Below are 18,929 nucleotides of genomic sequence, written 5' to 3' on the forward strand. Positions count from 1 at the left end.
TTTGTTGTTTTTTTAAGAGTATGCATCGCTGGGCAGTGGTGGCACATACCTTTAATCCTAGCACTCAGAAGGCAGAGGCAGGAGGATCTCTCTAGGTTTAAGGACAGCCTGCCTGGTCTACAAAGTGAGTTCCAGGACAGGCCCTAAAGCTACACAGAGAAACCCTGTCTTGAAAAAAGAAACCCCCCCCCCCAAAAAAAAGGGTCTGCATCAGGCAGATCTCTGTGAGTTTGAGGCCAGCCTGGACTGCAAGGAGAGTTTCAGGATGGCCAGCACTGGAACACAGAAAACCGTGTCCCGGAAAAGAGTCCACATCTGCCATGGCAGAAAATGAAGTGTTTCCTTATGGAAAACTATAAAGTATTAGAATGCAAATATTTTGAAGCCTAGAAACAACAGAAAAATAAAAGTTGGATAGATTAAAAATGTGCCCTTGCTCTTAGGAAGGAGTCCTGGAAAAAGTATAAGTCTTCAATCAAGAACCCTATGTTTGTCTGCTTTTTGGAGACAATCTCACGCTGACTAGGAACTCAGGAAATAGCTGAGGATGACTTTGAACTCATGGTCCTCTTTCCTCTACCTCTCAAGTACTGTATACTTACAGGCATGCGGCACCCCTCACAATGCCTGTTTGTTTTCTTTTCTCCTTTTGAGATAGGGTCTCACTACGTAACCCTCGTTGGCCTGGAATTCACTATGTAGACTACTCAAACTCACAGAGATCCCCCAGAAAGCAGGAACAGTAACTGATGCATTGCCTCTCACAATGGGACCATTGTTGGCAGAGGCTGCTTGTTCATTCCCAGCTGCCAGACCCAAAATAACAATGCAGAAACTGTACTAATTAAATCACTGCTTGGCCTATTAGCTTAGGCATATTGCTGGCTAACTCTTACTTCTTTTTTTTTTTGAAGATAACTGATAACAACCTTTATTACATGGTTTACATTTACAGAATCTTTTTTCTGTATGAGAATTTTCATGTATTGGAAGAGAACTGAAAAAAACTCACAGCTTTACCACTCTTATTGCATTCATAAAGTTTCCTATACTGTGAGTGATACTACATTTCCTAAGTGAACTAAGACAAACAGAAATATTTAAACAGTCCTAGTACTCATGGTGCTTTTCTGAAATATGAGCTTGTTGATATATTAGCAATGACACTAGAAAACCAATTACTTGTATACTTGAACATCAAATTCAACAAGTATAATCAACATGGATATTCTTAAATATCTTCTATTTGTTCTGAGAGAGTAACTCTTACTTCTTAAATTAACCCATTTCTATTAATCTGTGTATTGCCATGTGGTTGTGGCTGGTAGGGTTCTGTCCAGTGTCTGTCTCCTACAGCAACTATATGGCATCTCATCGACTCTGCCTATTCTCTCCTCCTCTATCTGCTTGGTACTCCCGCCTTGCCCTACTCTGCCCTGCAATAGGCCCAAAGCAGCTTCTTTATTAACTAATGGTATTCACAGCATACAGAGGGGAATCCCACATCAGACCATCTTTGTCCTTTTGTTTATTTGGAGGTTTATTTGTTTATTTATTTATTTTGTTTATTTGTACCTTCACCTGGAAGAGGCCACAGTTCAGATCATAGCTGAAAGCATATCCACTTGTTTATTTGGAGGTTTATTTGCTTATTTATTTATTTTGTTTATTTGTACCTTCACCTGGAAGAGGCCACAGTTCAGATCATAGCTGAGAGCATATCCACTTGTTTGAGTGGACTTACAGGAATATGCTACCATGCCAGGCATCCCAACTTAAGAAATTATTTATTTCTATTGCATCTGTGTGGGTGCACTTGTGTGTGCCTAGTGCTTGAGGAAGCCAGGAGAGGGTGTCAAATGCCTTGGAACTAGAGTTACAGGCATTGTGAGCCATACTGTGGGTGTTGGGAATCAAATCCTGATCCTCGGGAAAAGCAGCTAACCCATCTGCTGAGCCCCACCCCCCCTTGTTTGTTTTTTGAGACAAGGTTGCTCTGTGTAACAGCCCTGGCTCTCCTGAAACTTGCTTTGTAGACCAGGCTGGCCTCAAACTCACTGAGAGCTGGGATTAAACTTGTGCCGGACCACACCTGGCTCCTTCCAGTTTTTTTTTTACGGTTTCATTATGTGGCCCAGTTGTGTTCCACCCAATTCTGCGAGCCCTTACTCCCCGACACGGGTGCGCGCCTCCTGTATTGAACCGCGAGCTTGGAACAATGTCCTAGGAGTTAAAAACAGACACACACAGAGAGACCTGGATCATTTGCCCGAAAAGGTAAATGTCAACTTTATTCAGCGAAATTCCAGGTTTAAATACTTGGGGGCCAAAGGAGGAGAACCCCCTCCCAGTGAGATCAAGGTGTTGGGCGCCTGGCGCTGGATGGCAGAATCTGCCAGGCAGGGGGTGCTGCAGTGACAGACGTGGCAGGTGCCGCTGTGAGAATCCTTCTTTGCATGTGGAATTACCATGCCAATAGAGGATAAGGCTCTCTACTCTCTATGCTAATTCCCCTAGCCGCTAGGTGGAACGAGCAGAGGAGATGACAGGAAGCTAGACTGGTTGGGTAAACAGTCCTGCATAGCGCCTCGAGGAGCTGGGTAAGGCCTGGGATCCAACACACCTGCTCTTGAATTTGTGACCCCTCTGCTTCCCAAGGGCTGTGAGTACAGAAGCATGTGCAAGTCCATATCTAGCAGTCAGCTTGACTTCATCAGACAATGGTTTTTGCTTTGAAACAGGATCTTGCTGTATAGCTCCGGCTGGCCTTTCACTAACTTTGTCGTCTAAACTAGCCTCAATCTCGTGATAACTCTTTTGTTTCTGCTGCCTGAGTGGTGGTGTTATAGGCACGTGCCATCGCTAGGGGCTTACATTTGTTGTCCGGTTGGGCTAGGACAACCTAAAATGTTGGCACCCATTAAATTTTGTCATAGTTCATTGTCCCTCTGCACGGTCTCTTAGGATGACCTCATTTACTTCCACCCCAAACTCAAGTCTTTCTTTTATACTGAGGCCATCTTCTTCAGGTTGGTCCACACAGTCTCCTGTATGTTCAAAACTCTTTCCTGATGACCTTTTCTTTACTTGGAGGAAGACCAAAATTCACTGCTGTTTTCCTGCACTGATCACCTCCAGCACAGAGGGAGGATTGGGTGGCAGACGTGCCTCGTCAGGTAGCTTTTCACCCATTGTATCCAAACTGCAGCAACTCAGACATCTGGCATATCATAAGACCTAGACGGCTGGAAGACTGGGTAGGGAACGGTGGAAATGCTCTGATGCCTTGTCTCCACCCCATCCTTGCCAGAGTTGAGCTTCAAAGTGAAGGTCTTGCCTGTCTCTCTTCCTGCTTTGATCTCCCCTGGGGTTTCTCCCTTGAAGTCCATTCAGAGTCTCCATCTCGGCCCTATCTACTTCCCAAATGTTGTGTTTGTGCATGCGTGCCTGTGTGTGTGCACGCGTGCATGCATGCCTGTGTGTGTGTGTGTTTCTGGGATTCTGACCCAGGGCTTTGGGCATTCCAGCCCACATTCTACCTTTGAGTTATATCCCTGCCTCCCTATACCTCTCCCCTTCTGGTGGTTTGGAAGTTTCACAGACATCTGCCTTCATGGAGCCCAGAGGATGCACTACAGTGTGTGACAGAACACATGATTAGTTATTGCTTGGTATGTCTGTAACACGAAAAACAACACAATCCAGAGAAGCTTTGACATTGGACTTCACGTACTATGTAAAACTAAAGCCCAACAGGTGTAGTTCTGTTTCTGATGTTATGTTGTTCCTAAAGTATTCCAAGGAGCCACAGCACTGTTTGGAAGCAGCACATGGCAGCTGTAGGAGGGGGTTGGCTTTATTCTCAGCACATAAAAATCAAATGGGGCAATCCCGGTACTCAGGAAGCAAAGACAGGAGGATCTCTGGGTTTGGAGGCCAGCCTAGTCTACAGAGTGAATTCCAGAATAGCCAAGGTTACACAGAGAAACACTGGCTCAAAAACAAACAAACAAAACAAAAAAACAACACCAAAACAAAAAACAAAACACAAAAAAGAAAAAGGAAAAAGAAAATGAGATGCGATTGTAATGGGTTTGCTGCAAGCTGCCAGGGTCCCGAAAGCAGCCAGTCCCAAGCAGGGACAGCGCACGAGACTGCGGCAGGTCCCCGAATGAAGGTGGCTGGTCCCCGGCAGTGTCCCCAGTGTTAGCCATGTGGTGGTGGCCGGCGAGACAGGCAGATAGGCACACCATACAGAATGGAATTGGACATTTATTAGATGGGTTATGGAGGGGAAAGAAAAAGGGGAGAAGGGGGGGAGAGAGAGAAAGAGAGAGGGGGAGAGAGGCTGCCTCTCTGAGAGGGGGAGAGAGGAGACTGAGGCTGCAAACAGGAAGGGAGTGGCGTGGCTTTTCTCTTAAAGAGACAGAGCATTACATTCCTATCTTTTTTTTTTTATAATAAAGCAGGGGATTAGGCACCAGGTTGAAGGAATTGGGTCAGCGGATTCTTGAGACTGCTTCTGGCATATTTGTGGGTGTCGCCTTTGGGGGGAACCTGAGAAGGCTGGGTGCTGGTCACATCCTGGCATAGCTGGTCTCTTTGCTCCTGTTCGGTGTTTGTGGCATGGAAATGTCTGGTGTCTCTTACACCTGGTTAAGGTATTGGCAGAACAGAGGACAAAGTTAAATTAAAAAAAAAATTTAGGACCAGGGAATTGAGGGCTTTGTATCTGACCTGTTTAAGGTGGATGCTTCAACTCAGCTCCCTGGAACTTACAAGAATTCTTTGAGTTTGTGAAAACAGAGTTTTAGACATATGTATTGTATAAACAGTAGCATATTTATGTCAGAATGACTGTGACAGATATGTTTGTACAATGAAAAGTATTTTTAAGACTATGGGGGCTGGAGAGATGGCTCAGAGGGTAAGAGCATTGGCTGCTCTTCCAGAGGTCCCGAGTTCAATTCCCAGCAACCACATGGTGGCTCACAACCATCTGTAATGAGACCTGGTGCTTTCCTTGCCAGCAGTACATTATATGCTTAATAAATAAATAAATCTTTTTTTTTTTTAAAGACTATGGAAGGCAGCATGCGAGAGAAATTTGATCTGAAATTTATTTGGTGAGGTTGTCCTTCAGTTTAGACAAAACCTCTCAGTTCTCAAACTGCATCAGAGATCTTTGAAAAGGACAAAATTCTACTTGAGTTACTGATTAAAAAATGACAGAGAACTTATTTGGTTGGCACCCAGAGCCACTCCACAGGGTCCTCCATGGTTGTTGAAGGTCACATTTGCCTTTTGCTGTTTAGAGCAGGGCCTGCCAGGCTCTAGAAGATCCTGTGGGCTAAGAAATCTGTAGGAAGACAAGCCTACCTTGACCTGAGCAGCTAGGCTGTTGATTCCAGTGATTCTGTCCACATCTGGAGATCTTCAGTTTAGATGAAAGGCAGTTTTCCCCGGTGGTCAGCACTTGGCAGTTGAAGTGAATTGTGGATGGATGTTGTTCTGTGCCCATTTGTCTTCTGTCTTCTTTGGGGGGAAGTAGAGTGCTGCTCCTAGGAGCCAACCTATCTCTTTTTGTTATGAAAAGTTTTTTTTTTTTTTAATAAATGTCATATTCCCCAGATCTCTGAGCAGTTGAGGGCTGTTTATCAGGTATAACTACAGTATAGAATTTGTCTGGAGAGCTGTGTCTGAGCTTGACTGCACTGGCTTTCAACTTACCAGGTAAGATTTACACTCGTAAAAGACAGGAGAAAAAACTGCTTGCAATAGAAGGTTAACAGCAGAACTGACAATAGTAGAGAACAGCTTAATATATTTTAAATAAGGGTTGAATTAAATATAAAGTGTTTTTGCAGAAAACTTAAAAGTCCATACCAGTTTAAAACATGAGACTTATTGTTTTTGTTGTCTGAAATGAGATGCAATGAACAATTATGACATTTAATAGTAAACATGGGTGTATTTAAGTTACATGTATGAACATACACACATAGAGTGAACAGGAATTGGGGAAAGTGGATGCTCTTGGTGGGCTCTACCAAAGGCATGCCACTGTGCAAAACACACATGTAACAGAGTCAACAAGAGGAATTTAGTGAAAAAAAAATAAGTAAAAGGGGGGGACAAGGCAGGGTAAAGATGGGAGAACCTGGTCACCTGACCTGGTTTGGTGGTAAGGTAACAGAGTTAACACTGGAGAACCAGGCAGGGAACACCTCAGTAAAGATGGTGGAACTTGGTCACCTGACCTGGCTCTCAGCCAAGATGGCAGTGAAGTCACCTGACCTCAGTCAAAATGGCAGTGGTCACATGTTATATGGAAAAGCCACAATTTTTGAGCTGCAGGAACTTTAAGCTTAATAAGAGAGACTTAGAGGCGTGATCCGCCCTGTGGCTGAGCTGCCATGCCACAAGCTGCAGAGGGAGCAAAAGGCTGGAACTGAAAAAGCTACACCATGCCACCGCTGGAATTTGAAAAAAAGCTGGGGGAGGGGAGAGAGATGGACATGAGTGGCTGCTACCCACAGCCGAAATTGGGAAAACTCATGAAACACCACTAGGCACACTGGGAGACGTAGCGACTGTGGGCGGGGTGTGAATCAGCACACAACCTTCGCAAGACCCATGGAGGGGTGTCCCCCAGACCATGAGTGGGAAGGTGAGGCCTGGCTGGATCTAGTCACGACTGGTAGCCAGAGGGTCAGAGGCCTCTCCCAATGGCATTTTACAGCGAGGGGAAAAAAAGAAAAGAAAAGAAATGGATAAAAAAAGAGAAAGACTGGGCCCCCAGTCGAATGTGCAGTGCTAGTGGGGGCTGACTGATCCTGGGTCAGTCCAAGCACAATTTTAGCTGAGAGAAGCAACCACAGCAGAATGGGGAGTAGAAAAAAACAAAAAAACAAAAAAAACTCTGGTTTAGGATCCCGACCCATGGAAAAGAACTTGGGCAGGAGAGCCCCTTGAGTCTCAGTACCAATGTAATGGGTTTGCTGCAAGCTGCCAGGGTCCTGAAAGCAGCCAATCCCAAGCAGGGACCACGTGGCAGATCCCCAAACGAAGGTGGCTGGTCTCTGGCAGAGTCCCCAGTGGCTAGCCATGTGGCAGCGATGGGTGAGACAGGCAGATAGGCATTTCATACAGAATGGAATTGGACATTTATTAGGTGGGTTATGGAGGGGAAGGAAAGAGGGAAGAAGGGGGGGGAGAGGCTGCCTCTCCGAGAAGGGGCAGAGAGAGAGGGAGGAGACTGAGGCTGCAAACAGGAAGGGAGTGGGCGTGGCTTGTCTCTTAAAGAGACAGAGCATTACATTCCCATCTCTTTTTTATTTATGTATCCTTGTTATTTGTGGGTTTGTTTTGTTATTTATGGTTCTGTTCTTTTTTTTTTTTTTTTTTGCCATTTTGAAAGCTTTACAGAGGGTCAAGGAGTGTGGCCTGTCAAAAGCTGGGAGGGAGGATGAGCAGTGGGCAGAAATTTGATTTGGATCTCCGTTTTCCTCTGCTTCAGATCAAAGACAGAGTCTTGTGCATGCTAGGCCAGTTCCACCGCAGCTCTCTACATCTATCGGAATTCCATTCTTTGTTTTGTTGTGGTACTTTGAGACAGGGTTTCTCTGTGTAGCCTTGGCTGTCCTGGAACTTGCTCTGTAGACCAGGCTGGCCTTGAACTCACAGACAGTGTTTGTCCATTCATGTGCTGATTTCCCCTTTTTGTTTAAGAAAAAAGGAAAGGTTTAACTCTAATGTAGTAAAACTATATACAACAAGAACATATTCTTATCATATAAGAATTACATTTACAGTTTCCAGTCCATTTGTATTTGGCAAACTCTGAGAAAGTGCTATATTATCTATCCTATCTTAGTGAGTCAAAAGTTTTGCACCTAATGTATTTTTTTATGATTTATTTGTCTTTATTTTATGTACATTGGTGTGAAGGTGTCAGATCCCCTGGAACTGGATTTTCAGACAATTGTGAGCTGCCATGTGGGTGCTGGGAATTTGAACCCGGGTCCTCTGGAAGAGCAGTCAGTGCTCTTAACCACTGAGCCATTTCTCTAGCTCCCTAATGTATTTTTTAAATCATAGCTCTTATCATACCAACCTAAAAATATCTTTTTTAGACCTTAAACATTTTCTTAAATAAATAACTTACACATTTATGTATCTCAATCTTAGATACTTTACATCTCTTTTTTACATTTTTTTAATTTGATAACAAAGAAAATTGAATTATAACTATCTCATATTCAACTCCATCAGAGACCTGAGAAGGACAAAATATTATTTGGGTAAACAGGATGTGTGGAGCAAACAATTTACAGAACTAAGAATTGACAGAGACATCTGGCTGCCTGCACAGTCTCCCAGGGTTCTTTTGTTACATTGGGCAGCCATCTTCAGCCTACAGGCCTAGAATATCTGGCAGACTTTTCTGTGAAGCAGGATTTTTTTAAGGACTGACCTACCCTGTCTTGACAATGTTTGGCAGTAACTTTCTTTTGTGTTCTATTTGTTCAGTTTGAAGAGCTTAGTGTCAGCAGTTGAGGAAAGGGCAATATTTTTCCCAGTGGCTAGCTTTAGCCACAAAGAAAACAAACTCCATATGGAGGTTCTTTATTGCCCATTATCTTCTCTGAAGTAAATTGGTGCTGCCAGGACCAGATGTGTCTCATTGTCATGAAAGCTCTTATGTTATTAAAACATCTTAAATGCCATATTGTGTAGATCTCTGAAGTGTTTGAAGATCACCTATCTAAAATATATTTCTGACCTTGAAAACATGCCTAACACGTTTGATTGTTATAGGTGACTACAAGTTTGATTGTTATAGGTGACTAACTACTAACTTGCATTTCTTTATTATTCCAGATAGTTTGTAATAATAATGTTCAAGGACTGGAAATTTATGTTACTTTTTAAATGAGCTGCATAGGTACAATGCCTTAAACAAGAGCAGAAATGTCTGTGTTAAGTATTTTTCCAACCAACACGCCTCTCCACTGACACAACAATCCAAATTAAACCAGATCAGACTGAATTAGAAAAGGCCCAACTTTAATGGACTCCAGGTGGCCCCAGGAAAGCACAGAGAGGGGGAAAGGAGAACCAAAATGGCCATCGGAGAGGGAAAAGGGGAGACCACTGTTCATTCTCTGGGAGGCAGTTTAAATATCCTGTGGGAGTGGTCTTGATGCTCCCTGGGGAGGGGTCACTGTTTGACAGGCTTTCTTGGAGGTGGTGTCTGTGGCCACTCCTAGGGGAGGGGACTTGGAACTTTCCACCAAACAGTATGTACAGTATGTTCTAACAAAAATAACCTCAAATTTGTTTCAATGTACAAAAATACCTCAAACGAAAGTAGAAGCATATATACAGTATAACAAAAGTAACTTTAAATTTGTGTCAGTCTACAAAAATCCATGCCAATGTAAAATATTTAAGATTAGTAGTTCCTTCTTTAGTTTGAAAGTAGATTTAATAATCTACCCTTTTGGAACACTTCTGTGTTGCTGGTGGGAATGCAAGCTAGTATAACCCCTTTGGATGTCAGTGTGGCGATTTCTCAGAAAATTAGGAAACAACCTTCCTCAAAACCCAGTAATACCACTTTTGGGTATATATCCAAAGGATGCTCAATCCTGCCACAAGGACATGTGTTCAACTATGTTCATAGCAGCTTTGTTTATGATAGCCAGAACCTGGAAACAACCTAAATGTCCCTCGATCAAAGGATGGATAAGAAAAATGTGATACATTTACACAATGGAGTACTACATAGCAGAAAAAAATAACAGCTTGAATTTTGCAGAAAAATGGATGGAGCTAGAAAACCTTATTTTGAGTGAGGTAATCCAGACACAGAAAGACAATTATCACATGTACTTACTCATAGGTGGCTTTAAAACAGAAATCAAAGAAATCCAGCCTACATATCACAATCCCAGAGAACTTAGACAACACTGCGGACACTAAGAGAGACTTACATAGATCTAATCTACATGGGAAGTAGAAAGTATAAAAAGACAAGATCTCCTGAGTAAATAGGGAGCATGGGAACCTTGGAGGAGGGTTGGAAGGGGGAGGGGAGAGCCAGGGAGGGGAGGAGAGAAAAATGTAGACCTCAATAAATATCAATTAAAAAGAAAGAAAAACCAAAAACAACAGCAAAAAAAAAAAAATCTACCCTTTTATCCTATTATTTCTGTATCCCCAACCCCTTTTTCTTTTCTAACATGAGGTCTGAATCTCATTATGGTCAGCTTTTTTCTTGACTATAACCGATACCACCTCTGAGTTCAGAACAGGACTTCTACAGCAAGCCAAAGCTGGCAAGGGAACAGGATCTGAGGGACAGAATGAACTAACTGACTGACTTATGCACATTTTTCCTGCAAGTTTCTTTTTATCTATCTATCTATCTATCTATCTATCTATCTATCTATCTATCTATCTATTTTGTATATAGTGTTCTGGCATGTATGTCTGCAGGCCAGAAGAGGGCACCAGATCTCATTACAGATGGTTGTGAGCCACCATGTGGTTTCTGGGAATTGAACTCAGGACCTCTGGACGAGCAGTCAGTGCTCTTAACCTCTGAGCCATCTCTCCAGCCCTCCTACAAGTTTCTTTATCCTTGGGGAAAGATGAAAGAAGGGAGAACAAGAAGAACAGGGGCAGAAGGTGTAAGGCACAAGGAAGGCTAAGGGCATAGCACAGGGTAAGGGATGATAAGAGCATAAGTCTTATAAAAAGGGGATCTCCACGGAGCTTTCAGTCTATATGGGCAGACAGACAAGCTAGCAATCCCATAGATTTACCAATGGTATCAAGCATGCATTTCACAGAGTCACAAGAAACCAGTGAATCTGACAAGGAAGCAACTTATGTCTCAGAGTGGGTGTGGCTGTGAAGTTCCCATGTGGCTGGGAACACAGCCTTGGTAGTTATATTGACTTGGGATTAATTTGTATTAGCATCTAGCTGGCTGAGTTAAAAGGAAACTCTTCTGGGGACCCTGCTTTTGACTCCAGCAAGGTGCCCAGGTAAGAATTTTTCTCTCTGAAGCTAGTTTTAGTGACTCAGGCCTTTTTCCTGTATAAACAATTTAGTTTCCTGGACTATGATCTTATGTTAGTTGAAATCAATTTGAAGGGTAAATACAGAATATTAGCAGTTTGTTTAGAGCAAAGGAACAGTAGATTACACCTTCCTGAGTCTGCTGTTAGAACAGACATATTGCCTCCTGTATGAGGCTCCTTTCTTATCAGTGACTACTGTCAATAAAGAAAGTTTGTGGGCGACTCTTTTTATCTAGATTTTGGCTGTGAGAACAAAGATTTGACTGAGTGAATCCTTTTCACCTCGTGACTTCATGGTGTGGGGGGAGGTAATTGGTTGCCCTTACAGGAAAAGTCAGGTTTACACGCTGCTGGGATACTGGGATACTGTTATGACCCAATCTCCCCCTCCAAAACCAACAAGAAGAATCGAGTCCTGTATGTAAAAGCAAAGAACCTTTATTCTTACACAAGTTTGCAAACTTGGTCTCTCCATGTGTCCAAAGTATTGCAGTCTTCTGAGAGCCCCGAGCTCAGCTGGGGTTGGGTTTTTGTAGTAGCAAAGGTGGGGGTGAGGGATTCCCAAGGTTCAGCATCCCTGATTGGCTGACTTTTGTCTAGGGTATCCTGTTGAAAAGCGATAGGTGTGTGCTGGCAGGTGATCCTATCAACAATGGTTGAAACGTTAGGAATTTCCTTTGGCTAGTCTGTTCCTGGGTGGAGACCAGGCAGTCTCAGATTGTGGTCTTTCTTGGAACCAGGGTAAATTACTGAGACTCAGGCCTCTATTGAGTCTGTCATGGCTGGGTCCTATAGATACTATTGAAGGGAGAAGTGCCATGATTTCACAAGATTTTTACAGAGTTGACAGTCACTTATCCAAAGGATAGATATCCCCATAGCTCGCAAAAACTGGTTACTCCAAGTGGAGTGTATGCACACACTTCCTGTGGGTAGTTCAATATATCTGCCAGCTGTGCATTTTCTGTATAATACTTGGGGGCTCACCGCAAACAACTTGTAAACAACCTGTAAACTCCCCTAAATGATGACAAACATCCATAACCCACTGAATGACCAAAAACCACCCAACCCATATCTTGGGAATGTGAGCATTGTATTCTCTGAGGTCTCTCACCCACCACGCGGCTCCCTGCCTGGAACTCATGGCCCACTGCAGCTACTCGCGGAACTGCGCTGTCTCTGCCTGGGACTGGCTGCTCTCAGGACCTACTGGCTGCTGCCTGCTGCCACTTTGGGTACCTGCGCCATGGTCTCATGGCCCGCTGCCTGCTGCCACTTTGAGGGACCTGTGCCATGGTCTCATGGCTCGCTGCCTGCTGCAGCCACTTGGGGGATCTTACATTGGTGCGGTGACTTGGCCAGGCTCTCTGCAGGCTGGCTGAGGATGTGTGGAACCCTGGGCTTGAGAACCAGGTTTCTTTACAACAGTCCATCTACCTGAGCATTTACACATACCGCCGACTTCAATTGGTGAGTTCCCCCATTCTGGCCATCTTAACTGTTTGACCATTGAGCTCCTGGAAATCTTCTAGTGTTCCTAGAAATGCGGGACAGCCCCCAACCATGGTCCTTACAACTACGGTTGAGACCTTCACTGACATTCATCTCTGGATGGCTTCTCTTAGCTAATATCGTGTTTGGATGACCTAGCACTGCACATGCTATGTGGTGCATTTGACTGGGGGTCTAGGGTCCCTCTAATTTTTCTTTCTCCTTTTTTTCTTTTCCTTTCTCTCCCCTCCCCCACCATGAAAGGTTGCTTCGAGTGTCCTCTGGGTGACCAGAGCCAGTCAGGCTTTGGCACCCCGCCTGTAGGCAGAGGATGCTCTCCTACAAGCTCTGCAGTGTTACCGCTGATTCACACCCCGCCCTATAGAGGGGAGACGGCTTCCTATAGGCTTTGTGGTGTCACCTTTTTTTTTTTTTTTTTTTTTGGTTTTCATGGTTTCAGCTATGGTAGCAAGCCATTCATGTCCGTCAATCCAGCCTCCCCCTGGGATCGATAACTTTTAGAGGCCCTGAAACCCCAGACCTTAATGCCCTACTTCTTCAGCTCCTACCTTCACTCTGCTGGTATCCTGCCCGCTCCACTTTTACAGGAACTTTCTAACTACTGTCAGCACACAGGCAAATGGAAGGCGATTCCTCAAACTGTCCCTGCCACCACTACTGCTGCGTACAAAATTGGTTGAATCCACACGGCAACTGTTTTCAATTCCAGCCTTTTGCTCCCTGCTGCAGCTTGTGGCATGGTGGCTCAGCAACAGTGTGGATCACGCCTCTAGGTCTCTCATTATTAAATTTAAAATTCTGGCAGCTCAAAAATCATGGCTTTTTCATACAACATGTGACTGCTGCCATTTTGACTGAGGTCAGGTGACCTTACCACCATCTTAATTGAGGTCAGGTGACTTCACCACCATCTTAACAGAGAGCCAGGTCAGGTGACTAAGTTCCACCATCTTTACTGAGGTATTCCCTGTCTGGTCCCCTGGTGCTGACTCTGTTGCATGTGTTTTTTGTGCAGTGGGATCACTTCACCCAATTCCTGGTCACTGTGTGTATGCATACGTGTAACTTAAATGCACCTATGTTTACTGTTAAATGTTATAATTGTCTGTCCATTATATCTTATTCCAGACTAACAAAGCAACAAGTTTCATGTTTTAAATTGGTATGTACTTTTAAGTCTCTTACAACAATATGGTGTATTTAATCCCACCCTGATTTAAAATATATTAAGCTGTTCTCTACTATTGTCAGTTCTGCCATTAACCTTCTATTGCAAGCAGCTTTCCCTTCTTTCTGTCTTTTTATAAGTGTAAATCTTACCTGTTAAGTTGCGAGTCAGTACAGTCAAGCTCAGACCCAGCTCTCCAGGCAGATTCTATACTGTAGTTATATCTGATAAACAGCCCTCAACTGCTCAGAGGTCTGGGGAATATAGCATTTAAATATTTAATTATTAAAAGCTTTTCAAAACCAAAAGAGACAGGTTGGCTCCTAGCAGCAGGACTCTACTTTCTCCAAAGAAGACAGAAGACAAATGGGCACAGAACAATGTCCATCTGCAATTTGCTTCAACTGCCAAGCACTGACCACTGGGAAAAACTGCCTTTCATCTAAATTGAAGATCTTCAAACAGTGAACAGAATTGCTGGAATCGACAGTCTAGCTGCTCAGGTCAAGGTAAGCTTGTCTTCTTACAGATTCCTTAGCCTACAGAATCTTCTGGAGCCTGGCAGGCCCTGCACTAAAGAGCAAAAGGCAAATACGACCCTCAGTGACCATGGAGGACCTGAAGAGTAGCTCTAGGTGCCAACTAAGTAAGTTCTCTGTCATTTTTTAATCAGTAACTCAAGTAAAATTTCATTCTTCTCAAAGATCTCTTATGCAGTTTGACAGCTTAGAACTTTGTCAGTTTAAAAAGACAGCCTCACCAAACAAATTTCAGTAAAATACAAATACAAGACCTGCAAGTTATAAAAGTGTGGGGACAAATACAAGTTATCAAATTTCTCTCTCACGCTGCCTTCCATAGTCTTAAAAATACTTTTCATTGTACAAACATATCTGTCACAGTCATTCTGACATAAATATGCTACTGTTTATACAATGCATATGTCTAAAACTATGTTTTCACAAACCCAAAGAATTCTTGTAAATTCCAGGGAACTGAACTGAAGGAGCCACCTTAAACAGGTCAGATACAACCCCCTTGATTCCCTGGTCCTTGAAGTTGTTCTGGATGTAGCTCTCTGAGGAAACTGTAACAGAGACATTATGAGAGGCTAGATCACGCCCTTTTCATTGGCGTTTGATCCCCTTGCTCTGAAAACACACAAAGTAGTTGGGCAGTGGTGCATGCCTTTAATCCCACCACTTTGGAGGCAGAGGCAGGTGGACCTCTGTGGTTCAGGGCTTGCCTGGTCTACAAAGCGAGTTCTAGGACAACCAAGAGAAACTCTGAGAAATTCTGTTTTGAACCCCCTGCAAAAAAAGAAAATATACAAACTTTTAGAGGTAATATATATCCGTATTAACACAAGAATGAAATGTGTAGTGTGCATAGTCAGTGAAAGTTAATTTTGTTGTTGTTGTTCTATGTTTGAGCAGGTAAAAAGCATTTGCCAACTTTATTAGTCCGTTTGGACTGCATAACCAAACTGTCGTATAACTCTCTGTCCATGCCATAAAAAAGGATGGCATGTAATAATGAGTCATGAGGACTCTGTAGCCAACAAGATTTATCATCCATCTGTCTCCAAGCTGTTCCTATGCAGAGGGATCAGCATACATGTCGCCGGTCCTGTAGTCTTTCCTGGTTTCCTTCCCCATGTCTGTAACCAAGATACTTAGGAGGACTATCTGGTCAAATCTGATCTCTATTAACCTGAAAGCCATTCATTTTCTACAGAAAGAAAAACATCACCTCTTCATCAACATATTATATTTTTTTACTTCATTTTAAAATTAATCCATTCCTAAAGTGTATGGGTTGCTTTAATTCAGCAGTCCCTTACACAGTCCAGTGTCTCTCAGCAGCATTGTCTCTCTCTTACCTGTTTATTAGCATTCAAAAAATTCAAAATTAATAAAACACCATGTAAGGTCCAAATTCCTGTGCTATAATATTTCCTATCCTGTCAGGCTATGGTGGTGCACTCCTTTAATCCCAGCACTTGGGAGGCAGAAGCAGGCAGATCTCTGTGAGTTCGAGGCCAGCTTGGTCTACAGAGCTAAATCCAGGACAGCTAGGGCTGTTACACAGAGGAATCCCGTCTTGAAAAAAAAATATTTCCCATCCTTATATGACTTATTTTTTGATTACTTCTCTCTTTTTATATGATTATCTATATTTTTTGGGGGGGTATAGAATTTATGTAGTGGGTTATGGAGGGAAAAGGAAAGGGAGAAGGGGAAAGAAGAGAGAGAGAGGGAGAGAGATGGGGGAGAGAGCAAAAGTTACCTCTTCAGGAGAGAGATGGAAAGAGAGAGCTCTTTATTTTTCTTAAACCCTCTGACTGCAGCTTGTATGAGAGACTGTGGGACAAGGAAGCCACATTTGGCACTGTTTTTGTGTGTTTGGAACCTTTTTTTAAGCTTTCTCAGGTCTTAGGTGGAAATACATGGCCCCACACTGGGCGCCATTTGTAGCTGAACTTTCCCATCAGGATCGTTGACTCCCCAATAATGACACAGAGACTTATTATTAGTTATGAAAGCTCAGCTGATAACTTAGACTTGTTTCTAACTAGCTCTTTTTTAAATTTTGTTTTGTTTTTTGAGACAGAGTTTATCTGTGGCTTTGGAGCCTGTCCTGGAACTAGCTCTTGTAGACCAGGTTGGCCTCGAACTCATAGAGATCTGCCGGTCTCTTCTAACTAGCTCTTATAACTTAAATTAACTCATATCTTTTTAAAAAAATTTATATTCTTTTATGTGACTCAGTTACCTTTACACTGCCCATGCTGCTTCCTCCAAGTCTCCTTGTATCTCTGCCCTTCTTCTCAGTGTCCTCTGTGCCTGGAAATTCTATTGACTGTTCAGCTTTTTATTAAACCAATCAGAGTGACACATCTTCACAATGTACAAAAAGATTATTTCGCAACAGTTGTTGGATAGTGCATTGTCTTTATGGTTGAATATCGTGAAAAATACCTATGAAATGAACATACAGGTATCTGCCAATGCCTACTTTTGAATTTTGTGGTATATACATAGGAATGGAATTGATAAGGCATGTGACAGTCATTGTTTAACTTTATAAAAAACTTCTAGTTTTCCCATCACTAGTTCCACTCTATACTTTATCAGCAAAGCATCAGAGTTCCAGTTTCTCCACACCTTTGCTGATACCCTTGTTTCTTTCCTGCTACAGGATTGAACCCCGACTAAGTGTGTGCTGAGCATATTTCCTATCTCTGAGATTTATCCCTAAGCATTTTTTTAAAATTTTTGTTTCTTTTTTGTGAGACAGTAACTCACTGTTAAGCCCAGGGTGGACTTGAACTCCTATTGTGTATAGGTGTTTCATGCATGTCTGCGCTGCCTTCATATGCTTGGTGCCAACAAAAACCAGATGAGGGCGTTGGGTCCCCTGGCATTGGAATTACAAAGGGTTGTGAGCTGTCATATGGGTGCTGGGAACCAAACCTTGGTCCTCTGCAAGAGCAATTAGTGCTGTTAACCACTGAGACATCTCTCAGCCCACAGATTTGAACTCTCGCAAGCCTACTGCCTCAGCCTCTTAAGTGCTAGAATTACAAATACGTGCCACCACATCTACCTTGTATTTTTGTTTATTTGCTCAATTATGGGACAGTGGCTTTCTAAGTTGCTCAGGCTATGGCCTTGCACTTTTGATTCTTCTGTTTCAGTCTCCTGAAGAGTTGGGAGCATAAGAATATACCACCACGTCTAGAAGAGATTCTCATATTAAAAATTCAAGCTATCTAGCTGGGCATGGTGGTATAGGCTTGTAAAATCTGTTACTTAGGAAGCAGAAACAGGAGGATTATGAATTCAAGGCCTTCTTGGGCAACACAATAAGATCCTGTCTCAAGAACACAGTCTAGAAAGATGCTTAGGGGTTAAGAGCACTTGCTACTTTTGCAGAGGATCCAGGTTCAGTTTCCAGTGTATATATGGTTGCCCATAGCCAGCTATAATTCCATTTCCAAGGAACCTGATGTCCTTTTTTTGACCTTTATGAGCACAGCATGCATATGATACCCTTTCATATATGCAGGCAAAACACTATTACACATATTATCATGGCCAGGGCATGGTGGCACATAGGCAGACATGGTGCTGGAGAAGTAGCTGAGTTCTATGTTCAGATCTTCAGGCAGCAGGAAGAGAGAGCCACGGGGCCTGGCTTGGGCTTTAAAACCTCCAAGTCCACCCCCAGTGGCACATGTCCTCCAACAAGCCCACACCTTCTAATAGTGCAAATCCCTGATGACTAAGCGTTCAAATAGATGAACCTATGGGAGCCATTCTTATATAAACCACCACAGCTACAGAAATAAGAAAATAAAAATTTCCATAGCTATAAATGGTCTTATTTGTGTATCTCATTTGTGTTCCACTGGCCTATAGTCTATCCTTATGGCAGTATTATAGCATTAAATTGTTTTAAACAATCACTGCTGTTGGAAGATTATGGCCCCAGTGAAAGTTTCAAACTATGTTTTAAAGTGTATTAGGTCACCGGGGAGGTGGTGGTGCACGCCTTTAATCCCAGTATTTGGGAGGCAGAGGCAAGAGAATCTCTTGAGTTCTGAAGCCAGCCTGGTCTAAGTACATTCGGTGCTTAAATCATTGTGCTGTCATTTTTACAGGTAGTGAACCACATGTTTCTTAGACAGAGATCACCCAGTCATAAAAATAGAAATTTGTCTTTACATATTCTTTTCTTTCTTAAATTTTTAATGATTACTTGGGAATTTCACATCATGTACCCCAGTCCCACTCACTTTCCAGTCCTCCCTGATCTGTCCCCACCCTTGTGACTCTCCCTCAAAAAAGGAAGAAGCCCCCCCCAAGTCCTATTTGTGTGGCCTTCTTTTTACTGAAACATGGTCAAACTCCCAGTAGGTAGCCCCTTAAAGAAAACTGAGTCCTTCTTCATTTGTGCCCTAGACAGAAGCCTTCAGCTGTAGAGAGAGCTAGACTTCAGCATCCTTATCACAGTTTAAAAGAGTTCTCCTCAATGACTTCCTGTCTAGGCTGTTACTTTTTGTGGGGGTGGTAGGACAGGGATCCTCACTGAAGCCTTCTATGTCCTTCTTTCTCAACTCTGAGTTGCAGTCATGGATACCAAAGCAA

Source organism: Myodes glareolus, chromosome 7 (assembly GCF_982192425.1).
Source record: "Myodes glareolus chromosome 7, mMyoGla1.1, whole genome shotgun sequence".
NCBI classification, from domain to species: domain Eukaryota; kingdom Metazoa; phylum Chordata; class Mammalia; order Rodentia; family Cricetidae; genus Myodes; species Myodes glareolus.